Source organism: Centrocercus urophasianus, unplaced genomic scaffold (assembly GCF_019232065.1).
Source record: "Centrocercus urophasianus isolate 14NV4802_14NV808 unplaced genomic scaffold, USGS_Curo_1.0 seq_23, whole genome shotgun sequence".
Taxonomy (NCBI): domain Eukaryota; kingdom Metazoa; phylum Chordata; class Aves; order Galliformes; family Phasianidae; genus Centrocercus; species Centrocercus urophasianus.
Window position 1 is genome coordinate 5,179,704 of NW_024884789.1, and position 25,355 is coordinate 5,205,058.

A 25,355-nucleotide genomic window follows, 5' to 3' on the forward strand; every position below is an offset into this window, starting at 1 on the left:
CCAGCAAACAGCAATAGGGAATCCTGTTCAAAAAAAGTGCCCAGAGATTGTGTTGCACAGCGAAGTCAAAACAAAAGGCAACGCTTTAAGATGCAGTGAGAGGAAAAGAACACTGCAGAGGAGAGGGAGGAGCTGTGGGGATGGATGAGAGTAGCTGGAGAGGAATTCCAAGGGGACGCATAGACAGGCAGTCACAAAGTCTGTTAATTATTTAAAAAATAAACTAACATAGAAGAGGGCGTCCCGCAGAGGAGGGGGAGGCAGAACCTCGGAGGAACCATCAATTATATGCAAACCAGCATAGAGACAGAGCACATAATGGTTCTGTGGGCACCCTCGGGGCTCAGGTGATGTCACCAGAAGCTGGCCTGTCCTACACTGATACCTTTGTGTCCTTTCCTTACCCCTTCTTTGTTATGCTTACATCTCCTATTCAAATCCACAAGAGGAAACCAAGTGCTTATATTTGCTGTTTTGTGGTTATGGCTAATACTGCTAGTTACATAGAGTTACCTGGCACCTCTGGAGCATGCTGTGATCCAGGCAGTTTGGGAACCTCTCCACTTCTTTTTGGAGCAGTGACCACATGGAATGGTTGGGCATCAGGTGGAAGCCAAATGCATCCAGGCTATTGCTTCTAAACCAAGGGAAGCAAACAATTACAACTAAGTGTCATTTTCTTCCCAAATTTAATATTTTCTTGTAACTTGAGGGTTTAATTGATATCTCAGTATCTTCAGTTCAGCACTAGCCCAGAAAACCTGCATCTTAAGAGAGAAAGACCCACATAAAAGTCAGAAGAGGTATCTTGCATCCCACTTTTATTGCTTTTTGTTATGATCATAGAATCGTTACATGTGCCAACACAAAAATACAAACCAAGAGCCATTTTGGTGTACAAATGGGTGAGGCTGGAATTAAAACTCATCCTGAAAGCACGAAGACCCAAAGTCCAGCACAAAACCTACATCCATCCAGGCTTTCTTCTCAATGATGGCTGTCCCGATTCCTCCCGCTTCTCCACTCTTGATTTGCATGCAAACTCATCTTCTCTTCAAGCTGAGCTCCTCCTTAAAACAGAAACATGGCGCTTGCAAGCAAGAGGGATCATATGTGTTTGATAGAAACCACCCATATAACTGAAACCACAGTTTTTATGATAAATCGGCAAATGAGCAAACATGCAAAACTGTATCTGCCATAACGATTTATTTAAAATAAACAAATCCAGCTGTGGTAAAATAACGAGTTCTCTGCAAACATACACACACACACGCACAAATTCTTGCTATTTCATTACCAACATATTAAATCTAGTCCCTCAACCCCAGCTCTTGATGATAATTAAATACACACAAATGAGCTGCAGTGAATTTGTTCATGATAATTTGCATAGCAGAAAATAATTATTCTGGCAATTAGATATGGTGCAACACGCTTTGTCTTTACGTGCGCCGCAAATTTCTTGTGATGCTTTTGCGTCACCCTGTAAGAGTTTAATTAATTGAGGCCCCTCTTTGTATTAATAGCACGATGCAGTGGGTTCATGGTGGCTTGGCCTCCCATCGCTGGAGCTCGCTTCATTTACATGTTTGGGATAACTTTCAGTGCTGTTTCTAGGGCTGCTGCTGCAAAGCTCTCGTTGTCTTTAACGAGCCAGCTCCTTGTTGGAAGTAGAAAGTTTTCCGTTTGTTTTCTGTTGCATGTTTGCCCTATTGAACGTGGGAATGATGCATCTCTGACCAAAAAAGATCCTCAGACCTGCATCCATTTAGGTGAGATTCCTCATCCCAGGCACACCTTTATAGTTCCCAGCCAGCAGCAGAAGCAAAGGGAAAGATCAAACCAAAACGGAGCATCAAAGGCAGTGAAGCTACTGAGCAGATTTGCAAGGCTGGGTCTTGTACAGCCAGAAAGCCCAGCCTTTTCTTCTCTAAATGCATTTCACTTTGAGCACTGGTTGTAAAAGCCTGAGAGAGAGAAAGCCTTCTCTCCCTCTGGAGGCTGCTTCTTTAGCTACAGCTGGCCCTGCTGGCAGCCCTCCCTACATTCAGCCTCAACCTGTGCCAAAGGACAGGAGAGCCCTGGGGTGCTGCCAGCGCCCCAATCTCCATGGGGTAGCACTGCTCCGGTGCTTAAAGATGGAAGGCACCTGAGAGAAACAAGTATTATTCAAATTCAGAGTTTTGATACGTATTTTGAGAACTGATTGCCCACAAATCCACATATTATGATAAAGGAAGCAGTGAGACAAAGCCTTTCTAACAGGGCAGCCTCTCTTCAGGAGGCACATGGAAACAAAGGAAAAAGAAACAGCAAAAAAGACATTTGAGAGGTGAGATCATCACCAAAGGGAGAGCACCCTGCTCTCACTTCACAGTCCCATTTTGTCACAGTCTCAGGGCCAATGCTGCAGTTCCACTGCCCATCCACTCCCCTTTGCCACAGGCTTCTCCTCAAACCTTGGGCAAGCTGTTTGGCATCTTTCTACCCACCACTGCCTTCTTCAAAGCATCAGACTGGAAAAAATGAACGGAGACTAAGCACTGAGTAGACCACATCAGCCACCAGCTGCCTCAAAAAGGCTTGCATGCTGTGGCTAGCTGCTTACCCATAGGTGAATCTATAGCTCTGGCAACACCCAGACTCAGACCCACATCCTTCAGGGAGCCATGGGTGTCACCCTCCCTTCCATGGGTCACAAACAGCATTGCAGTCTGATGCCACACACACAGCTGTATAGAATCCCCAAACCACAGCCCCCACAACCCACAGGAGGGGTGGAACATGACTACTCAATGCTCCCCTGCACCCAGACCCACTGCTGGGGCATGAAAAGGAAGGGGGAAAGCCCAACAAAAGATGAGAATAAAAAGACTTCCAGCTCAGAGCATAGCAAGGAAGAACCCACCCTTCTTTCTCAGGGTTGGTCTTTTCTTTCTCTCCCTTTTTGGCCTGGCTTACAGCTGCCTGCATCTCCCTTTGCTGGTTGCCTAGCACAGCCAGCATTCATGGCAAGCTGGGGTACACCATGGATAGCAGGCGGTTATTTCCTACCCAGATGTCCTTTATTTCAGTCAGTGTCACTGCTTGAAGAACGACAATAGCACTTCATTTCTGTGGCACTCATCTTGAGCTAATCTAGTGGCAGCTCTGCCTTACTTTCAGCTACGCTGCACCACAGACTAAGATGGTGTAGAGAATAATTCAAGATGAATCAAGGAGGCTAAACTTGTTAATCCTTCCATTCTGCAGGGATGAAGGGTTATTTTACAAAGTACAAACGCTCTGGCCGCACAGTTCTGCTCAAGTGCCCTGTAACAGTCAAGAACAGCTGAAGCAATTAGCAATGCCCCATCTCCTCCAAAAGGCATAAACTCCAGGAAAGGAATCAATAGGAAAACTACAATACAGAGTCCTTCTCTCAAGACACATTTTAGGGATAAAGCTTTCATAAGGCAGAGGATAAGATCCTGGATAGGACTGAGGAAAAGGCTGAACCCTGTCCTTATGTATTTGGCCATGCAGTAGAGCCTCAGGTTCCCATCTAAAACTCGAGACAGTGGTATTTGCTTCCTTCATGAGGTCACTTAGGGCCCATTGACAGAACTAAATAAAAACTATACCTCTGTGTTAGTTATATCATCCTATTACTTGCACAAATAACATCACTGGCTGCACCAGAACAAAGAAAAATGTTTCCTAATCACTAGCACCACACATGCAGCATTCCTTACTAGGCATGAGCCACCTCCTCCTCGTTTGCTTTTGTCGAGGATGTGTGTTGTGCTCATTTCTCCAGGCAGGAGGTTCAGCTTGAGACTCTTCCAGTCCCACATCTCCAAAAATGGCGCTTCGTACAAACGGAGAAGTGAAATGCTGCGCACATGAAGGATGGATGAAGAGTCAGTTCAACATCTCCAACACGCCGAGCTCAGCTTTCCAAAATATTATCAAAAACAAAACCTACCAAAAGCTTTCAGATGTAGAAGTTTTGTTTTCACAGGTCTGCATTCCACCTGAGAAGATGCTCGTGATTTGTTTATGACCTCAGTCAGATAAAGGACAAAGACCAACACTCACAAAGATATCCTGATCATAAAAGTGATTAATCTTTCACACTCACAGGCCCTACTTCTTACTTCCACTGAAGTAAATGGGAGTTCTGCCTTTGCCTTCAATAGGGTGGAGCAGAGCCAGAGACTTTTGTCTGTTAATTCCTTGCGGATTATTTACTGCCTTCCAAGCACCACTGTAAAAATAAACTTCAGATTTTTAAAAAACCACACGCACACACAACAAAAAACAACTGGAGTTAAAGTGTGTGTAAATACTCAGAGAGAAGCACTGGCATAATATCCCAGCAGTATTTTCAGAATGGTTCATTATTTACTCATTAAATCACTAAATGACAAGTCCATTTTTCAGGCTCAGCATGTGCGTTTGTCTCATCAGGGTGGGATGAGACCAAACAATTCCTGATCCCAGGTGTTGCCATTTGCTCCTGAATATCCACCAAGCCTCAGTGTAATGAGCTCTGAGCAGAGACCTGGCCAAACACAGGCTGCACGAAGCCATCAGGAGCATCTCTCCTTGGAACCTCTCTGCTGCTCTTCAGTTGACCAAGCCTAAATTCACAATGAAATGATAAAGAGCAGAAGGCACCTAGCAACACCAGGAAGGCAAAAACGGGAGAAAGGACAAAGCATGAAAACTCCCCAACCTCTATTTCACTGACTTGAAGTTTGCTTCTGCTATCTCAACTAGCAGAGTGACAAAAAAAGAAAACACCACAAAGATAGTTTGAGCATTTCTGCACCACACTGCCACATATTTTCAGGCAGGACTCTTCTGAAAGTAAATCTTTTTCCTGCAGAAAGCACATGAAATGTCACACACTCGCTAACTTGCACAAGTCAGCTGCTGAGAGAGTTGAAAACTACAGCCCCGGACTAAAGCAGAGGCAGTGCTCCTGGCTGAACCTCCATCCTGCCATACAATTCTGATGTCAACTGCTTGGGAAAAGCGGGGCTAAGACAAAGGGGAGCTGAAAGCCCGCGGCTTGAATCCCAGCTATAAAAGGAACAAAAGTGGTAGAAACAAAACTCTGAGGGCTCCTTTGGCACCCAAGGAGGAAGCTTAAAATACAGCCAGTTTCTCTCTCCGCCTCTTTTTTTTTTTTTTTCTCCCTATCTCCTTCTTAAAAACAAAAAAAAAAAAGGGAAGTAAAAAGGGAAGAAAGCATAAAAAAGACAGCTCTTAGAAACAATCTCTTTCTGTGTAAGCTGTTGCCAGAGCCTGAGAGAATGAGCGGTTTCTGTGCCAGCCCATTCACATGGCCAGGTGAAAAGAAACTCATTCCTTTACAGCCACACAACATCTGCTGAGAAAGTGGGAATGGGAAACACCAAAAAGGGAGAAGAGAAGAGCCGAGGCCTACAGGTTAGAAGGGCAGCCCGTTCCCACCAGGGAACCCCTCTTTCACTCGCAGACAACTGCTGCATTTGACATTTCAATGGGAACTGAGGCAGAGCGGGAGGGAGGGAGGGAGGGAGGTGGAGGGGGTGGGAGAGCACACATAAAGGGAACCAGGCAAGAAAAGCGAGGGGACAAGTCTGCACCTCTTTCATTTCTGCTTTCACATCTTCCCCCACCATGTGACAGTCGGGAGAAAGAGGAGAATTTCTTTTAGGCTCGAGCAGAGGGTTGGCACCGTTAAAACCTTCGTCGGGATGAATCGATTTTATGGGGCTTACAGAACAAAATTCTCTATTTTTCGTCTTCCCCCTCTTCCTCCCCCCTTCTTTTTTTTTTTTGTTTGTGCTTTCAATGACAAGGAAAAAAGGATTTACATAAAATAAACAAAAAAAAGAATGAATAGCGGCCAACCCTGCCATGGGCACCAACAGTGGGTGCTTTTAGAAGAGTTACATGATGATTGTTTCAGTGCTCAGCACAGACACATTCATCCTGAGCAGGAATTCTGCATCCTGATCACTTCATACAAGCTCCTGAATGAAAGCTGCACTTCTTGTTTTGAATCTGCTTTACGAAAAAAAGAAGAAAAAAGAAAAAACCCAACTTTCATCCAAACACACACTCGCTAACTTTGTAAAGGCTTCAAAGCAGCCCTGGGCCATAAACGGGTATTATCTCCATTCTACAGAACAGGAAACTGAGGCCCAGAGGGAATCGCTCAGGCAGCGTCCAGAAATGAATCACTGGCAAAGCCCAGTATACAACTAGCTCCCTGGAGCACCATGCTCATCTGCAATGAATGCTGAAATGGCCTTGACTAAATGAGAGGCTCTCTGCTGGCTTTTACGCCAAAGCCCAAACATGAAAACCAAAAATAATGCAAACAAGGCCAAAAGGGAAATAGTGCATTCGTATGTGTCACCACTATTGATACCAGTCATTGAGGTCTGCACACTGGGAAACATGGAGGAGCTTTTCAGCATTTGATGAGGAGGTCTCCTTAGAAGGGCAAGATAAAAATCAGGTTTAGATTCCTCGTGTCACAGTGGGAAATGACATTTTACATCTATAGTCGCTTCAGGTTTGCTTCTTTCCCAGTGAGGATTCCCATGAATTCCTCTCAGGGTCAGACAGGGAGGCAAACAAGCCAGGAGATCACAGGATGAGCACTTCTGCTCAGCACTCAGCATGCACCGAGCGATGGTCAGAGCTGCCCTACTATTTGTCTGGGACCAGGGTCACACACGGGGGAGAAATTCCAAAAAGCCACACAACCTTGAATGTCTGAGCTATAATTCAGAAGTGAGGATTAAGAGGTTAAAATGCTTTGTGTTCAACTGGAATCGGTCTAAGGAGAGTTCAGCATCACTTATCCTTTTGTGAGACAAAAATTGTCAATCTTCCATCCTCCTCGACAGCTGTGAATGAACACCGCTTGCTTTCTGTTCCCATTCTCCTCTATACAAGTCCACACAAACTGTCCCAGTAAGGGGACATTTAGCAGTGGGACAGACTCAAGGGTGATCACACAAAGCACTATGCCAAGCACTACATTGAACAAGTGCAACCTTCTGCCTCCACTCCTATCAAACCAACCTGGTGGCATTAATAGCTCTTCAAGCTTTCTCACCTCCATGTCTTTGCAAGTTAAAGCAGGAACCCTACTTTAAAAAAAAAATTCATCTAAGAGCTTCTGTGCAGGCTGTGTTTTTTGCATTCATCACATCCCCAGCAGGCCCAGCAGCATGGAATAGGAGAGTCCTATGTGCAATCCTAAAACCTCTCTGTCATGCCTAGAGGAAATGACAGGTGCTTTCTCACACCATCTTCTCCCATCACCCCACTGAAGCTTACCTCTGCTAGGAGTTCCAGGCATTCTGCAGAACTATAGAGAAAGTTCCTAGCCTATCTTCCAGAAACTTTCATTTTAATCCTGAAAGAACATGTCAAGAACACGATCTTCGGTTCAATCCAGCAGCAAAAGAGCAAATGCTTCCAAAAACAGGAACATCAGCTGCTTATGCAGACCCACAACTCTAACACATATGAGCACACAGTGGAGCAAACCCAGATGAGCGCAAGGCAAACTGGTCTGCAGTCCACTCTGCATCATGAATTTGCAACAAGAAGTTGGTGGCTTCTCTGTACTGAATGGCCCCATCTTAGCACTGTTTTGCAGCTGTAAGAATTTCCCGTGCAGCCACTGAAACCCTGTGCAGAGCTTCAAAGTGGCAGTAAGAGGTTAAATACCTTTGTGGTGCCTCAGAGCCAGCTGTCAGGAAGAAGGAAGCAACAGGTTGAGAGCTGCTTTTTTTCTAACTATAAAGAAGTTCCCTCATTACTGCAGTTTTGGCAAGTTAGAGAACTTATCTGCAGAACAGCTTATAGCCTCCCCACACGTTAATTCCCAGAAGTGGCTAATTGAGTGCCAACAGAGCAGAGTCACCAAGGCTCGCAGCCTCCAGGGCAGGTGACAAGGACAAGAGCATCACAGCCCATAGGAGGTGGCTTCAGCCAGTGCTGAAGAGGCTTCGCGGCTTTGGCTGCCACTTCTTGTAACACGTAATCAGAAAACAGATAGCCATGGGGTAGTGGTGAGTAATGTGCTGGCTGCTATCTGCCTTGCTGAAAGGGTGATAACAGCGAGACAGTGATAGCCCCACTTCCCAAATTGGGCAGAGCTAAATAATCAGCCCTTTGGAAAAATAACACCGCAGCTCCTCCCCACCAGAACCTTTCCACTCAAGGATAAGCACCAAACATTGCTGTGACTCACACGAGAACATGAGATAGACTTAAGTGTGATTTTTTCCATTAGCAAGTTTGAATGAGCTATGAGTTTCTTCCTCATTGCTGGACTACAAGCAATCAAGAGACAACCTGGTGTTGCTACAGCAGGATTTCGGTGAAATCTTTCCATTCACTAGAGAGGTACAACTTCTTTTCCCAGCCAAGCCATGTGGCAGCAATGTGTCTGTCAAAAGCATTCCTCAGGCTAAATGAGGCATCTTCTACCTCTGCCCTTGGTTCAAGCCAAGATTTTGAGCTCTGGTTCATTCATATTCCACCAAAGATAACTGCCTGTGAGTCACACAAGTGTTTTAGCTCAAAGCACTGCTTTGAGATGGGTTCCCAGCTGTTCTGCTGTGTATTCGCTTTGCCCACAGACATGGGCCAATGACTTCTGGCAGAGCAGGTACTTTGATGAGTGACAGAACACCTGGACCCATCTCAGCTTCAGAGCAACAGAGCCAAGGTCCAGAGATGTTTCTTTAGAGTTGGCATTTCAGTGTTCTCTTGCTCTCCCTCATTGCTCTGGTGGAGATCCTATGAGATTGCTATGGTGCATATCCGTATCTTCCAAAACCAGTGGAGGCAAAGAATCAGGGGCTCAGTACTGGTGTTTGCACACTCCTGGACAACTTGTGCACAGCTGCTGGCACCAGCTTGGCATTTGATCTTCACTCCAAAAAGAGTGGTGATGGGTTGACAGTTGGACCAGGTGATCTTAGAGATCCTTCCAACCTTAACAATTCTATGAAAAGAAAGCTTCCACTTGCTGGCTTAACTCTGGACAGAATGATAGCAGTCTTCATCCAGTGTTGCATCTCAGCTGACCTAAATTAACCTGAGACCCATGAGCTGCATGCAGTGAATTTGAAGCCTCCTCCATCTACCACTCCTCAGTCACATTCTGAAAAACATGGAAAGAAGTAATAACCAGAGAACAAATTTTAAATACAAATGTAATGAAGTCATCCGTAAGACATATGTGGTAACCTACCTGCTCACACTCACAAATAACCATTAAAAAAAAAAAAAAAAAAAAAAAAAAAAACAACCTGAATTTAAAGCAGATGAAAGCCCTGAAGGCTAAAGTCTGCTACCTTCACCCCCCACCTCTGCACCAGTTCCACAAATAAATCTTGTGGGTTTGAAAATAGCTGCTTCCCCACCTCCAACCACAGCCTTGACAGACCCCACCGAGCCTCTCCATCTCATTACTTTCTGGCTATTTCATGCACATACAAATACACGTACATACGCACGCACAAAAAGCTGCCCACTTACAAAGCTGACAGGTAAAATTATTCCCTCCTTCTGCAGCCTTCCTAATTGCCTCCCATGGGCTCTCGTGAAGTGCAGACGTCACTGGCTAAACACTAAGTTCAAGCAGTGTCACTGCTATGCCTTTCATTAAGGCAATATCTGTCTCATAGCTCAGCATATACGTTACTTCTAATTTCACTGTTCGAACCCACAAGTGCTGTGCAGCTTTCCAGGCTGACTTTACATCATTATGCCAATTTCCCACAGTTAAAGAAAATTTTCTCAAGAGCCATTTGAAAGATGTTGATTTTTTTTTTTTAAAGCCCAAACTGTAATTTTTCTAGTGCATTTTGTCCCACATATATGGATGTTCTTCTTCTTCATGGCTTGCTTCATCCATCCAGTATCATTACAAATGAGCTGTAAGAGTTCTTACATGATTTTACACTATTTACCATCTTAAATCTCCACTGATGGAGGCCTGAGATCATCATCTCTGCTTCTTTTTTATTTTTATTTCTTTCTAACAGAAGTGAGCTTCCAAGTTGACTTTAATTTTCTTGCCCTTCACAACAGCAGAACCTCCTACACAAGGCACTGTCACTTACCTCTCCTGCTTCCTCATTTAGGTTACATGCAACTCTAAGTAACAGTGGTGATTTTAATTGGCTCATGGCACCCATCAAGAGTTAAATAAGCAACAAAAATAATTAGCGTTGTGGTTCCTTGTTGGCAAATGGGGCCTGTAGCACTTGCTTCCAAGTTCAGGATGCAAACCTATTCTCCCCAAAGACCTTTTGAACCCTGTTCCCAGAAGTGATAGGACCTTAATAACTCAATAACCAGAGAAAAGAAGCTGTGCAAGAACTGGATTTCAAAAAACCCTACAAACTGGGGAAAAAATTTATATGAATCAGACACAGAATTAACTTAATGACTGATTTACAACAAAAGAAACTACTCCAAAGAGCTCGGATTAATGAACAGCAGCGCTCAACACGATAGCTGCATTCTACTTCTTGCAGAAGGAGGTAGTAAAAACCAAACATGCCAACCCAGGTCCTGAGTGCAGATCCTCACATTTGAAGTCCCTGTCCTAATCTTCAGCAAGTTATTAACAGCTCTGCAATTGGAAACACCAGACTGCAATGTTGGTATGGGATTTTCCAGAGCGTGAGTCCTAATAGAGCACGGTTAGAAATATTGGAAGCGTAGTGCTAAAATACCATGAAGCACCCACTGACTTCCCAATTGATTTCTTTCAGCTGTTGAACCTGCCGGTTACAGACTGAGCAGGGAGTCAATAATCCCCATTTCTATTTCCACCTCTGTCAATAAGAATATCTGGGAGCATTTCTTTCCAGAAAGATCTTCGTGTCCTTCCACACAGGATATCAGTTTGTCAATGCTGACTGATGGCAGAGGTGCCAGGGCAAGCACCTTCCAGCTCCTTTACCTATGGGTAAGAGGCAGCTCCCGTGCTCCAGTTCCCATAGGCCAGATCTCAGCGTCCTCTTTCAGTCTGACAAACACTCAGATTGCAACAGATCACCCAGGATACGAGCAGGTTTGACGAGACGACTGGTACAACTTTAATAGGCAGCTATGAAGCTAAATTCCTCCTTTGCATAAAATGCAAGACCCTCATCGAAGAACACCGAAGCGTTTTTGCCCCCTCAACAAATACCTAAACCTAACCAAAGCCATTGGTATGCATATATTTATTCCATCTGTGCAGCCTATCTCCAAATTAAATACCATTTTTCTGGGCTTGACAGGCAGAAATATGTGAAAGCGAAAACAGCCAGGCAATGGCTAGCAACTGAACACCACAGGTGTCTCATTTCCCCTGAGGGCCACTCTTGCTGTTTGCCCCCCACACCCCAGATGTTACAACCCAAAAACAGAGGGATAGTTAACATGCTGACAAAGCAAAGCATGCTCTCCATCCCTTCTCCACCTCCTCATGCTGATGGAGGCAGGCTACCACCCCAGCCTGCCCATTTCCACCATGAGGTTCACATAGCCAGCTTCACGGCAGCCCCAGCTGCATGATGTGAAACATTACTTTAAAACAGGACAATTTCACCCCATCTCCAGCTCTAAGGTAATGTTTTAAATGTCCCAGAGGATATTTTTCAGTGCTCATACTCACGAATGCTGGAGGTACTCTTCACTACGAAAAAAGACATTGAGGCACTGGGCCACATCCAGAGGACAACAAAGCTGTAAGGGGTCTGGACACAAGTTTGATGGGGAGCAGCTGAGGGAACCGAGTCAGACTGGAAAAGAGGAGCTCAGGGGAGACCTGATCACTGCATGAAAAACTGCATGAAAAGAGGTTGTGGCAAGGTAGAGGCTGGCCTCAGCTCCCAGGTAACAACGATAGTACAAGAGGTAAAGGCACCAAGCTGTGCCAGGGGAAGTTCAGGTTTAATATTACAGCACATTTCTTCTTCAGAGAGCAGTGATGCAGTGGCACAGGCTGCCCAGGGAGGTGGTAGAATCACTGTCCCTGGAAGTGATCAAGAACCATGGGGATGTGGCACTGAGGAATGTGGCCAGTAGACATGGTGGGGGTTGGTGGATGGTTGGACTGGGTGACCTTAGTGGTCTTTTCCAACTTTAGTGGTTCTAAGATTCTAACTCCCCAGGGACAATGAATGAAGGCGATACTCAGCATGGTGCCCCTGCAGTAGTCCTAACTTTGTTTCCAGGGACCAACAAACACCCCCTAGAAGAACCTGGGGCAGACCAGCAGGTCTCTCCCTAAGGGGTGGCAGGACCCAGCGCAATATCCCCAGCAGCACAGCAGCCTGCCAACGCATCCAGCCCCTTGCTGCTCCCAGACATCCGGAGATGTTTGCAAGCACAGCACTACAGGAACAAGGGGGAGGCAGAGGCAAGAACAGGATTTTCAGCCTCAGGTGTTCAAGCACTTCAGGAGAAAAGAAAACAAACTCCTTGCTGCAAGCATCAGGAGGGTTGGAGGAACTGAGATTTGCACAGAGACAAAGGGAAAGACAGAGCTAGATCCAGCATGTCCCTGCTTGCTCCTATCTTGTAAGCACCAGGAGTCTTTCAGTGAGTTGGTCCCATCCCCCAGTGCAGGTTATTTTTCCTTACCACCACAGGTCACGTTGTCCATGCTGTAACACCATGGCCAGCCCGCTGGGGTAAACTAACCTCCACCAAGAGGTTCCTTGTGAAAACAGACCTGATTTGCATCCTCCCAACTCCTGCAGCCCTTATAAAGGACAAGACAAAGCTGCACACTGATTTGGGAAAGCAGAGGGCCCCCAAAAAAGGCAGCTAACTGCTTTGAGTTAGTAATGTGAAAACAGGAGCCCGGCCAGCTCTTACAAAACACACTTTTGACACTGATCTTCCAAACAGGAACAGACTTGTTCGGGCTCTGTAATCATGTACACACCCACACGTGCAGATGTGAGAGGAGAACTCAGATCTGCTGGGCTCCTGCCATCAGCCCTAACCTCAGCCTCCATCCCATCACTGTGCAGGGACAAGCTGGTCGTGCCAACGACTTCAGCAGGGCCTATCCCATAGGCTGCAAATGCTGAGAAGACCTGGATAAGTAGGGAGGAACAGATCAGAGCCCGCATCCATCAAAGGAGGCAGCTAAATGATTTGCCCTTTTCGAGAGCTGCGAGCGCAATGATTGCAAATCATACCGAGTTTGTGACAATAAATCCCACCTCCCATCCTATTAATAAAATATAATAGCAATTCTGAGAATAATGGCCTATTATCTCAAGTCTCAAAATGACAGCACAATCAAAAGGGAGGTGAAATATAGGGCTGGGAGAAGCAGTTCTGGGGAGTTTGCAACCTCCCCGCATGGCACACAAGCGGAGTGGCTTATTCTTTAAAAAAAAAACAAAAAAAACACACACACACACAAGAATTAAAACCTTTCAAATGCACATTTTCAAACAGTCCTCACTGCACATATGTCAATTGTTTGCACAGCTCAGAAGCATTGCCCGGATCTGCCGCCCGAGCTGCAGAAGATGCTGGGTTGAATGAAGCCAACCTCCCACGCTGCAGCTGTTGCAGGGCTTGCAGCATTGCCACCAGAGCAACTGGATGGCAACGGGGACAACAAGGATGGCAAGGCACACGCCTGGCTGTCACTAGTAGAGCAGGTGGGGAGCAGCATTTTTGTTTTGCCCCGGTGGAAATGCATAGAAAAATTAATTCTTCCTTTTTCCCTTGTCTGCATCCTCGTTATCCCTGGGTCTAATTCTCCAGAACAACATCCTGCTCGGTCATACAGCCGCTAACACCAAAACCACCCTTGATCCCCCCCTTGCATCCAGCCACTAATGAAAAAGAAAAAAAAAAAAAAAAAGAAAAACAACAACTGCTTGTGACTTAACTGTGTTCCTCCGTGCTTCATTAGCTTTCATCAGGATGGAAATCAAGACTCGTTTAGTCCTTCAGACTCGTCGTTTGAAATGGGCATAGGGAAATGGGATAACTTTCTGGCTTCCTCAGCATCATTGGGCTTGTTGCCATCGATCCTGGAGGTGTCAGAAATGTCACCCACAGAGATATTCAGTGATAGGCTGTTGATTCTGATCCAGCCCCAATTAGCAACTGCCTGATAATTGTTGACATTGGAGCGCTATGGAGTAAACAGGGGCCTTGATCCAGTGAACCATAAAAATAAATAATAACCATAAAACTACGTCTGCACTATAAAATCTCACGCAATGATTGCCAGTAACGATTCCTGCTATTTATATACACTACCTGGCTGGGAGGGCTCCGTGCTTTGACACAACAGAATCTGCCCTAGCCATCTTTATGGGAAGGTGAAGTGTTGAGCAGGCAGTGAGCCTGCACCATTATCCTGTCTTGCCCTGAGTAAAAGCTAACTTGGGGCTGCAACACCGTGGGCTGATCAATCACTGTACCTCTTCCCATGGGGTCTTTCAAAAAGGCAGGTTTTGAGCACTTGTACAAAGTCACAGGTCTCAGATTCAAGCCTTCCTCAAGCCCTGGGTGACCTATTAAATGTGGTGGCAAGTCCAAGGAACATGCTCAAAGCAAGCTTGAAGACATCTCAAATAAAACATGACCCCACTCAGACATTGGCTCAGATTAACCTTTCCTGACACCTCACCTTTAGTATTGCTTTAGCAAACGTAGGTATATTAAAAAGAACGTATTTGCCAAAAGCCATTTTCAAATCCAAACCTATTGATTTACAATTGACTTTCTCCAGAAAGCATTATGTGACAACTCACTTGTGAATCAGCCTGGGCTTGAAAAAGCAATCTTTATCTTTGCCAACCCCCAGCTGTGACCAGTTCTTAATGAGCCACAAGCAGGGACACAACTTGGTACTCATTTAAGAACTCCATTACTAAAAACCACAGGAACTGGATCTTCTCTCACCATCCTTTTGGTGCAGCTCAGTAGGACGAGGCACCAGAAAGGCTTTTAATGGTTTGTTTTGAGGAACATGGTTAGCAGGCATGGCAGGGTGGGCTAATGGCTGGACTAGATGATCTTAATGGTCTTTTCTAACTTTAACATTCCTGTGATTTAGGGACCAGCCCTACATATGGGAGTTTGTGCAAACTCCCTTCACCTTTGAACTGTAGAACAAACACCTTAAAGCCTTCTTAGTGCTGTTCTGTCTTGTATGAAAGGGAGATTTTAATACTTCGCTACCTTTACCAAGCTCAATATATCAATGTTTGCAAAAAGCCGTGAGATCCCTTAAAGGAAGATGACAGTATGAAGTTATCACTTGCAAACAGCCTATTGATGTGTTCTCCAGAGCAGCCAAATTAATACAGTACCAACTCCTTGCCCATGTTCTACGTAATTAATTCAACACTTGGATGACATTTCATTTAATCAAGACATATCATATCTTCTCTTTCAGTTGAAAGAATCACCAAAGTTATAATGAAAACAGGTCGATACATCAACTGCCAGCAATTTTTCTCTGTATTTCTGCTGGGCTCCAAAAGCCAGAGAAAAAAAAGAGCGGATTCCTCCCATCCTTGATTTGCTCCCTCCTCACTCCATACTCCCAATGATACCCGAGTCACTCGTAGGCTGTGAACTTCTCAGAATAAGGACTACATTTTCATTACATTTGTTCGCAGCAGAATTGGTAACAATTATTTTCTTTCCCCCAAACAAAAGCATGTTTTCTTTTAAATTAAAAAAATATATATAATTGTCAAACCAGACCTGACCATCTGGCCCTACATCCTGACTGCGATGGGGATTGGCTCCAGCTGTTCCAAGGGAGTTTTTTTTCCCCCCTCCTCTATAGCAAGCCAATTTTATTCTGATACAACAAGGCTTCCATCCCCTCCAAGCTTTTCCAAGAGAATCTACGGCTTCCCCATTTCCGCCCCCCCAAACTGTGCTTTCAGAAAGGCAGTGAAGGAGTCAGCCAGTGAAAGAGCACCCCTTGTAATTCCAACCTTCCATGATGAGTCAAAACAAAGAAAAAGAGCTCCTTGCCATACCAGACAGTTCTCTACTTGCCCCATTTTAGCCAAGATTTCATGAGATAAGTTCAGCTGCCTTCATGCTGTGCTCAGGGTATTGCAGCCCCTTCCCCATGGGACTGCTGGAATGGCCATTCCAGGTTCCTAATGAGGGAAGGAACTGGAATGCTGTAAACTCACAACTTTGTCTGCTTCGTGTAAATCAAAGCACAGCTGCAAAATTTGGGAACAGAAAAAAGTGAAGGAAAAAAAAAAAAAAAAAAAAAAAAAGAAACTACTCTCCCACCACACACATCCAAAATATAAATACTCCTGGCTAGTAAATGTCACTTGACACTCTCACATCAAACCTGTCATCAGCTCCAGCATTTAAAGGAAAAGCACTGCTGGGGTTGAGTTCACAAATCTGTCCCTCGCTCTAATTTCCAAGCAACCCTTTCATATTAATTATTCCTAAGTATGCCATAACGACACATTAAATTTGCATGCAGAAGTCTAGTTAAATCCCAAACAAGCGGAGACTTCTGAGAAGGAACCGCACAGAAGAGAAATGTATTGTTTTAAATAACCACCTACTGCTGTGCTGGGGCACAGAACAGATTTGGTAGCAGTAAAACTACTGGAGAGAAGCAAGAATATTTTGAAAACAATACATTTGGGTCCTACTAACACAGGAACAAGTGAGCAAACATAGTAGGGTCGGAACAGGGCTCTGGGGTGGGTTGTGGGCCCTGCTGAGATTCACATGGACCTTCCCACAGTGCACCAGGACGTTTTTTTTATCTCACAACTGATACCATCAATGCTAAGCAAATTGCTTACATAATTACACATATTTGCACAGTGCTGTCAGTTGCAGCTGATGTCACTTGCTATTTTCCCCTGTTTTTTCAGCCGATAAAAGCTTGTTTTATTTATTTGCAACTCTCTTTGTAGCACTTCTTACACACTGTGCCAGGTATACTTCTAATACCTGCTTTATAGCCACAGATGTGTTGTTACAGATGGGGAAGGAGAGGTATCCAGCCGAATTCACCCTTCCCACCCCATGGAACACTACTGTTAATTATAGCTTACCTTCCATATTAATCACATTGTCTTTACAAGGCAATCAGTCATCCACATACCACAGCCAAAAAAGGATCATAACATATCATGTCCTCATCAATCAGCACTCAGTGTATTTTAACTTTCCCATATTCAGCTGGTAAAGGTTTTCTTTCAAGCAAGATGCCTTTTATTTTAGATTAGTAATGATCATCAGGACCCCATAACAGAACAGAGAGCCACTTATCCCTAGGAAGTGGAGCGATCCTAGGGCAGGATGCCTGTCCCTAATGGGCTCAGTCACTCTAAGAAGCAGTGCTCACTACATCACAACACCCATCCAAAAACATGGCACAACATACAAGTTTGGCCTCATGGGCACATCATCACACAAAGTCCCAGGCTGATATATAAGAACATCAAACAGGTTGGCAGTGTGTAGAAAAGGTGGGTGTTGGCATTCAGCAAGACGCAGTCCAAGAGGGGCTGCAGGAGATGGTGAGCTGAGCAGATCCACTATTGGGTAGAACACCTGCAACACACCAGTGGCAGTTTGGGAACAAGCTGAAGGACAAAGGAGCTGGCCCGCTGTAAGGTATATGGCTTGTCAGCTCCCATTTTTTTTTTTTTTTTTAACCTGAAGGAATGAAAAGAAGGTGTGAAAAGCCAAAATGCAACAGTGGGGTGACACTGAGGAGCTGCATATTTGGCTCCAAAAGCAAACAGTCGCTGAAAGCCAGGCATCAGAGCAGCTGTACCTGAGCTGTGGCTAACAATAGGCTTTGTTCTCTGGGGGATGGAGCAGGGCAGGAAGCCTTTGACCTGCAGGTCAATGGTTCAAAACCCAGACTGATTTCATGAACACTAAGAAGGAGATCCCACCTGAGGGTTGTTTGCTTAAGTGAAATATCCAGGAAAGCCCCCACTGCAGCCCCCCAGCCTGACAGCTGCCTGTCAGCCCTCAGTAGCAAGATTGTCAGAGCCCTGTGCCATACAGGGGAGCAGAACCTGCAGTCAGAGGAGCCTCGGGGTGACCAAACCCATCATACTGCAACCACAGTCGCAAAATAATCTCCTCAAAGCAGCTCAATACCTACAGTAGAAGACTAAAGGGAAATGTTACAGTCCTAGGTGAAGAAAAACCCAGGGAAAGATTCCATCCTGGAACCTAGGAAAGAACCAACGCCAAGCCTTCGCCCTTAACGTTACAGGGTTTACATAACATGCACACTTAATAAGAAGCCTGTTCAAAAGGCCCTGGTTACAGTGCACTCTTGCTCCATGGAGCCACCAGGCTGAATCATTAATTATTAGAGGGAAAAGAAAATAAGGTCTAAATTAAAAGCAAACCCAGAGTTTATTAGGGATGTAGAAAACCAGACATGAAGACAGACAGCTCCATCTCATATCTGAGAGCAAGGGAACAGGGCTCATTTATGGTATTGCTTTCAATGGGTAACTGCCCCTTTCTGTTCCTTGCAAGTATTGAATGCTGACTGCACCCCAGAATTAGAGCCAGGGAGGACATGGCATTGCCTCTTAGGTGTAAAGTGAGCTGCAGGGGCAAAGGGACACAAGGGTGATGACAAAAGGGAAAGCAAAAAGAGAAGCTGCAAAAAGGAGATGTGAGAGGAGGCAAAAGGAGTATCCTCACAGTCCTCCTAGATACAGCCATGCAACCGCCTTGTGCCCTGGCTAGTAACAAGTAGCAGTAGAGACAAATTTGAACTGGAATTTAATGAATCCAGCTAATTCATTATTTGAAAGACTCTTATAATGGTTTTCAGTTTTATTTCATCTCAATTTTTTTTTTTTTCCTTCCAAGCCAGGAGCACCAGATGGCCAATACCAGTCTCATTGCTAGGTACTAATCAGCCACTTCCATATGATATTTGCCATGAAGAATTAATACAATTAGGTCAGGATGTAAAGACATCATATTATTCATGGCAATAAGCCCAGATTTACTATTTATTCCTCCTGCAACTGCCTGCAGCCTGAGTGAGGTCAGCATCCAGGTCCCTCTTCATTGCAGAGAGCTGAGCTACTCCACCTCTCATTGCACAGCAATTCTCTTTGCAGCCCTGATTATTCTTACTCCCTTTCCAGGAAGAACACGGTCAAACTGAGTTTCAAAATGAAACACCAAATGCATGCTTAAAAATTATTAAATCAGTAATTATTATTAAATCACTGGGGTTTTGTCTTGCCATCCCCCGAGCTCATGCCTAAACCAGACTGCTGCCCCACACCACAGCCAACATCGCAGCAGGGCTGCCCACAAGGCAAACCCTCTTCTGCATCCCACATGATGGCTCTGCTCTCCTTCCTCTGGCTACTTGCAATTCAAGACATCTGTGTTTACTCCGTGACCCATAACAGAGGGTTGTTTTCCCTGGAAGGGCTCCATCACTGCCTCTCTCCCGGTTCCTACCATGTGTCCACTTATTTAACTTTTTTTTCCCCCAAGAAGGTCTGCATGCTGCTATTTTCAGCACCCTCCATGTGCTAGAGGCAATTCATACTTTGGGACACATGGCAAGGACTGCGGAAATATTTCCTGTTATTCCAAGAAGAGGTTTCTCTCCCTAACAAAAAGCCATCACAGTGCTTCAAAGACCCACGTTGCAGCGTGGCTGGACGTCCTCTCGCATGGAAGAAGAAATTATTCCTTCCTCTGACACCTGACCAACTAATATAAAAGTCTCCCTACTTGAACCTCATTATTATCCTGGTGGAGTAAAGTTTGTGTAGAAAATGAAGTGCAGAGCAGAATCCACTTAAAATCCATCAGGAGGTGTGGGAATGCACAATGCAGTGCGCTGGGCAGACAGTGGTCCTCTTGCAGTGGAGCAGATTACCCAAAGTTCAGTGGGCACAGACCTACCCACCCCAACTCCATTTCCAAACAGACAACTCGGACACAGCTTTCATAGACATTCCCCTCTCCTACTTTAGGAATCATAAAGATTGGAGAAGACCACGAAGATCACCCAGTCCAACCACACCCCATCTCACCATGCCCACTGACCACATCCCTCAGTGCCACACACCCCCATAGTTCTTGATCACCTGCAGGGATGCTGACTTCACCACCTCTCTGACAGCCTTTTCTAATGCCTCACCCATCTGAGAATTATTTTTTCCTAATATCCAACTTGAACCTGCCATAACTTAATGCCATTACCTCTCATCCTATTATTATCACCCGGGAAAAGAGGCCATCCCCCATCTATCATACAGTGTAGAAAAGACATAGAGCCTCATAGGGCTACCAGCCCTCACTTTTGCAGCTGAGCACCTTCACTGTATTATTCCTGCATGACAGCAGAAAGACTGAGTTGCCATCTCATCACCTCCTCGTGGCAAGACACCAAGGGATGCTAACTCACAGACCAGGACCAACCTCACCAACTAACATCTTTCACACATGTAAACCCTTTCTCACTCTTCCACTTCACTTTGTGACCTTTGGGGTGGATAAAAAAAATATGGTACAAAAGTTTCATTATTAATAATACCATTACTGTACAGTAGGGTTGATTAAAAGGCATAGGTAGGAATGGGTGCTAATGGAGCAGCCCAGCTCTATTAGCCATCCTCCCAGCTGGGTCCTGAAAACCTAGAGGGGAAGCTGGGTTCCTTCTAGCAGGACCAACCCTCTTCCCCTCCCTCCTGCCCCATGCTGACATTCTCTCACCATTCCAACAGCCGGGAGGTGCTTGGCTGGGGCTCTTCTCAGGGCCTGATCCCAAAAGCAGCACACGCAAGAGAGGAAGGGCTTTGAAGGCGGACAGCCTCAGGTGTGAGTGCTGACTGCAGACATTCCTGCAAAGCAGGGCCAGGAGATTTGTTACCTGGAGAGGGCTGATGCCTGATGAGTGATGTCTTCATCAAGCTGTCCAAATGGGGGTTATCCCGCCCGCAGGCAGCTTCTGCCTTGCCAGGGCCATGAGCCCACATGCAAAAGCCTTTGTAAGGTCCTTAAGATGTCTGTGAGAGAAGGGGAAGAACTGGTTGGCTGGGGAAGGGCTGCCTCTCCTGCTCAGTGTCAGCTGGTGGGGAGATGTGGAAGGCTGTAGCAGCCTCCAGCGTGGAGCCTGCTGCAAAAAGCCCTCCTACTAACATGCTTGTGTCGCCCATCTGGCAGCCTGCCCAACAAAGGCAGAGTGGGACACGTGGGGTTTTCAGCATTTCTCTGATTTCTGGACTTGTTTGCAGAAGAGCTGGGAGAATGTTTGAGTATGCTGCAGTGAGGTGCAAAAGCCTGAAGGAAGGCCTGGAACTTTCCAGCTCTCATAGCCAAGGATGCAGCCCAAAACATGGCACCTTCACCACCAGTAGAAGAAAGCCCACACAGCAGTGCTGAGGGGTTGCCACCCATCCCAAAGCAGGTCTGGTCACTAGTAGGATAACAGCTATGCTACCTCACCAAGGTACTGGCACAGCCAGGTGATGGGGACCCCAGGTGCATGGCTCACAAACAAGAAGGCAAGAAGACTGACATCCTCACTTCTTCTCTAGAAGATGTAAGATCAGAGGGGCTTTCCACAGGACATGACCCCCTCTCAGTGCCATGGCCAGAGACTCAAGTAATCCAGAGGACCTTCAGGGATCACACAACTCTGCCACTGCCAGACTCACCACAGGCCATACAGAGGGGTTAAAAGGGTCCACATATGGCTCTCATTGCTCTTCCTTTTATCCTGGTCATGCCCAGCAGGCAAAGAAGAGCTGGAGGAGGTGGGAAGCAAGGGGGTGGGTGAGGGCTAAACTGGGGGGAAGGCAGGGAAAAAGCCTTTTCAGCACAGACAGCAAGGAGGCTGCCTTGCCTGCCTCAGGGGACTATTAAGGGACTATGGTGACTTTCATCTCCAGGTCACCAGTTCAAATGTGGTGGAAGGCAGGGACAACAAAGGTATTATGTGAAATTAATTGCTAGTCTCAAGTCCAAATCCTAGTACATGTGTGTCCATTTTGGACAAACTTGCACCAGTCAAAAACCACTCAGACAGCAGAGCAGCAATGAGAGATGAAGCTCCTGCTTCAACCCCAGATGGAAACCTGCCTTTGGCAGAGGTCAGCATGATCAAACAGCACTTGTCCCATTCTCCCAATTTCCAGAGGTACTGTTCTCACACCACACATACTTCCATAGAAATAATTTCAAGATGCAGCTCAGATTCACATATCCTGAGACAATAATTCAGAGCAACGAGTAACCCCTGAAGCAAAGCTGGAATCCTTCTTCCCCAAAGAAAAATGAGATAACAGGATGGAGTTAGTCTGGGAGATGCACAGGGCAGAGGTCATCTTTTTGTTCTGATTTTACACAGACATCAGCACAGCAGCTCTGAATCTATCAGTGCAGGCAGAAGTGCAGATGGAGGACCCCACTCACTGCTTTGAGCAGTAACAGCAGCACTGCTTCAGGCCCTTGGGGTGGAATTAGTGATCTCATTTGAGTTTCAAAGTGAATAAAAATATATGAAAGAAAACTACTCATTAAGGTGTTCAAAAACAGCTAAATAAAGTATTTTATTATATTTTGCATTCATGGAAGATTGAGCTTCTGTAACAGAACAGGGCACCACAGGACATAAAAGAGAGGGTCCACAGCAAATTGCCCACATGCCAGACCAGCAGCCTGCACTCTTTGTGTGCCTCCATATGTGGGACTGGAGAAAAGCACCAGGAACCTGCCTTTTGTTCTTGGGGTATCTCTGGGATGGCCAGAAAGCAGAAGGTGAATTTGAAGCCTTTCTAGGCAGCATGCTCCCATGAAAGAGCCAAGCAATAGCTTCAGGAACTCACAACACCACCTCCAAACTGGGCTACACAGGACTCTGCCACACACCAGGGGCCATTCTCCAGCCACGAAGATGGACTCATCCTCACCACTCACCTGTGAAGAACACCAGCTCCCTCACACTAACCAGAAGCATCACCTTGCTTAACTCCTCAGTTGAAGATGACAGCAGATGCTCTCAGCTGAGAAACATTTATTGCCTGCAGAATTACAATTGCATCTCTCTTCTCCCAATTAGAAGCAGGTCTGCCTCCTGTCAGGCGGTGGTTCACTCTGCTCATACAACCCACCTCATATTGGTTTCCATGTAAAAATAAAAGATTGCCTTTCCTAAGCTGCTTATTGCTGCTTGTGCTGACAATAATTCTGGGGAAATTGGTCGTTGCCACTGCTGATGACCATTAGCACGCTGACCCGCTTTGACTTTGCCATCAGCTTTGAATATCAAATCAGTGATTAACGACATCCAGTAATGACCCTGCCAGAAGGATCCCAGTGTTTCTCCAAGTAGGGACCCCCTGAACTGGATCATTACAGGAACTTGTCATTTGTCAGCAATTTAAAAGCTGATAAGTCAGCAGGGCACACTCAGTGATGAGACTCTGCTGGACTCCTTGATATGCCTGCTGTAGTTTTCTTTCTTCACTGGCAGAGACACACAGAATTCATGTGATTATGGCAGTCTTGTTTGGTAGCTGCATCTGAGAGACCAGCACAAGGGTCGTCCCTTGCTTGCTCCCTCACCCCTTCCCCCAGAGCATCTGCTGTTGACCATCTAAGGTTGCGATTAAAAAAAGAAAAACAACACTTGTTTCCAGTTATAGCTCAAAGACATGAACAAAAAAATGCATCAGAGGCAAGATATTCACCCTAACAAAATACCCGGCCATCCCTTGGATACTTTTACAGGGGCTCCCTAAGGAGCTCCTTCGAGTTGCATCAAGCAGGTGAGCCATGCTCAGAAGCTGCCTTTACAGCTGTGAGTGCTTCATAGTTCTAGCAGGAAAAGGGAAAGGAAGACAGATGCTCAGTAACGAGGCTATTGTCAGTGCCTGGCATCACAGCAAGGCTGTATAATGTCTGCTGAACTCCCTCCTCCTGCAGGAAAGGAAATTAAGGGCAAGAAAGACTTGAAAGGCTCCAGCTGAGACACTGGAGGTATCGAGTCAGGCACCATGGGGCAGTTTGGCCAAAAAAGGAAAACGTCCAGGATTTTCAGCAACACAGAAGCAAAATAAACAGCAGCCTCCACCATTTGCATCGTTCCAATCTAATTTCTGTCAGAGAACAGGATAAATTTAGGTTTGCTGGACCTCATTTGAAGCATGACCTCTCTGTAACTCAGCTTCCTTTTTACTTGCACAGGGTTAACTCTGGCAGACTCAGGAACAAGCAGAAGATCCCATTTCCTTCGGGCCCATCTATCCCAGCTGTGAGCAAGGGCTGCAACAAGCATGCTCCAGGAGGACAGAAGCTATCTCATCTATAAGCTGAAGACTGTCACTCGTATCAGCACTGCCAGCACACTCAGAGCCACCCTGAAGGAAGCTGCTCTCCTGCTGACCCCATTCCTCCATGGCAGCACAAACACAGAGCTCTACACCACTGCTCACATAGCAGCAACTAGAGCCACCCAAGCTCAAGTAAGCATCCTCACATTACGATATTGATGAGCCACACCTCAACTGGGAGGCTCCAGAGACTCTTCCTTCCAGCACAGGGCATTCCTGCAAGCCGTGCGTACAGCTCTACAGCTACAAGCAAGGATGGAGCCGGGCAACAGCATTCCCACCTCCTGCAGCCTCCCCATCTCCCAGCTCACTCGTTGCCTAAGCAGCACAGCAGGAGCAGAACCACAGCTCTCATTTATCAGTAACTGCCAGCAACCCCTGCCAAAGACCCTTCTCCTACCTGCACTGAACAACTTCCTTCCACGTTAAAATAATTTCTTCAAAGCAACTTCATTTGATCCACTACACTCCCATTCTCAGCTCCACTGTGTGTGCGTTTTTTTTCTTTTAAAATCTTTCCACTTGCTTTGCAGCAGAAAATCCATAACTAAAACTTCTCCCTTTTAAGCAATGGGGATTTCCTTTTCCAGCTTCCCTTTAGTAAGTTCAGTGAGGAACCAGCACCGTCTAAGGACCCAATCAGGGCTTCTTATCAATTAGAGCAAATGGCACCCAGCTGAGCCTGTCTCCCGGTTGGGACCCATTAGCACTCAATTAAGACAACCTCGAGCACTGCCATTCTCTTTGTTAGAGTTCTGTCTCTCCATTGGTGCACACAGAACCCTCAGGAGGCAGTGCAGAGTTGTCATGTAGTTGTCTGTCCGTTGTATGGCTGGAAAGCCATGGATAGCAATAATGAGTGTTACCAGCAGGCTGTGTTCTTAGGGAACTCTGTGCATAGCTGTTCTGGTGCTTGGGTTATGCCATTAGCTTTGCCTCATGTTCCTTCCTGTTTTCTGA

The 25,355-nt window shown here is 45.8% G+C and overlaps 1 long non-coding RNA gene across 4 annotated transcripts; it reads right to left on the reverse strand.

Annotated features, from left to right (window-relative positions):
* Positions 1–804: 804 nt before the first annotated feature.
* LOC122163460 lies at positions 805–24,943 on the reverse strand. 4 transcript variants are annotated; one of them, XR_006169938.1, is made up of 2 exons: positions 24,796–24,943; positions 805–9,172 (listed from the first exon to the last, which is right to left on the reverse strand). It is a non-coding gene; the product is annotated as an uncharacterized LOC122163460 (long non-coding RNA). The 4 variants fall into 4 exon arrangements; XR_006169937.1 differs by lacking the exon at positions 24,796–24,943 and adding an exon at positions 20,933–21,151; XR_006169939.1 differs by lacking the exon at positions 24,796–24,943 and adding an exon at positions 20,776–20,922.
* Positions 24,944–25,355: the final 412 nt, after the last annotated feature.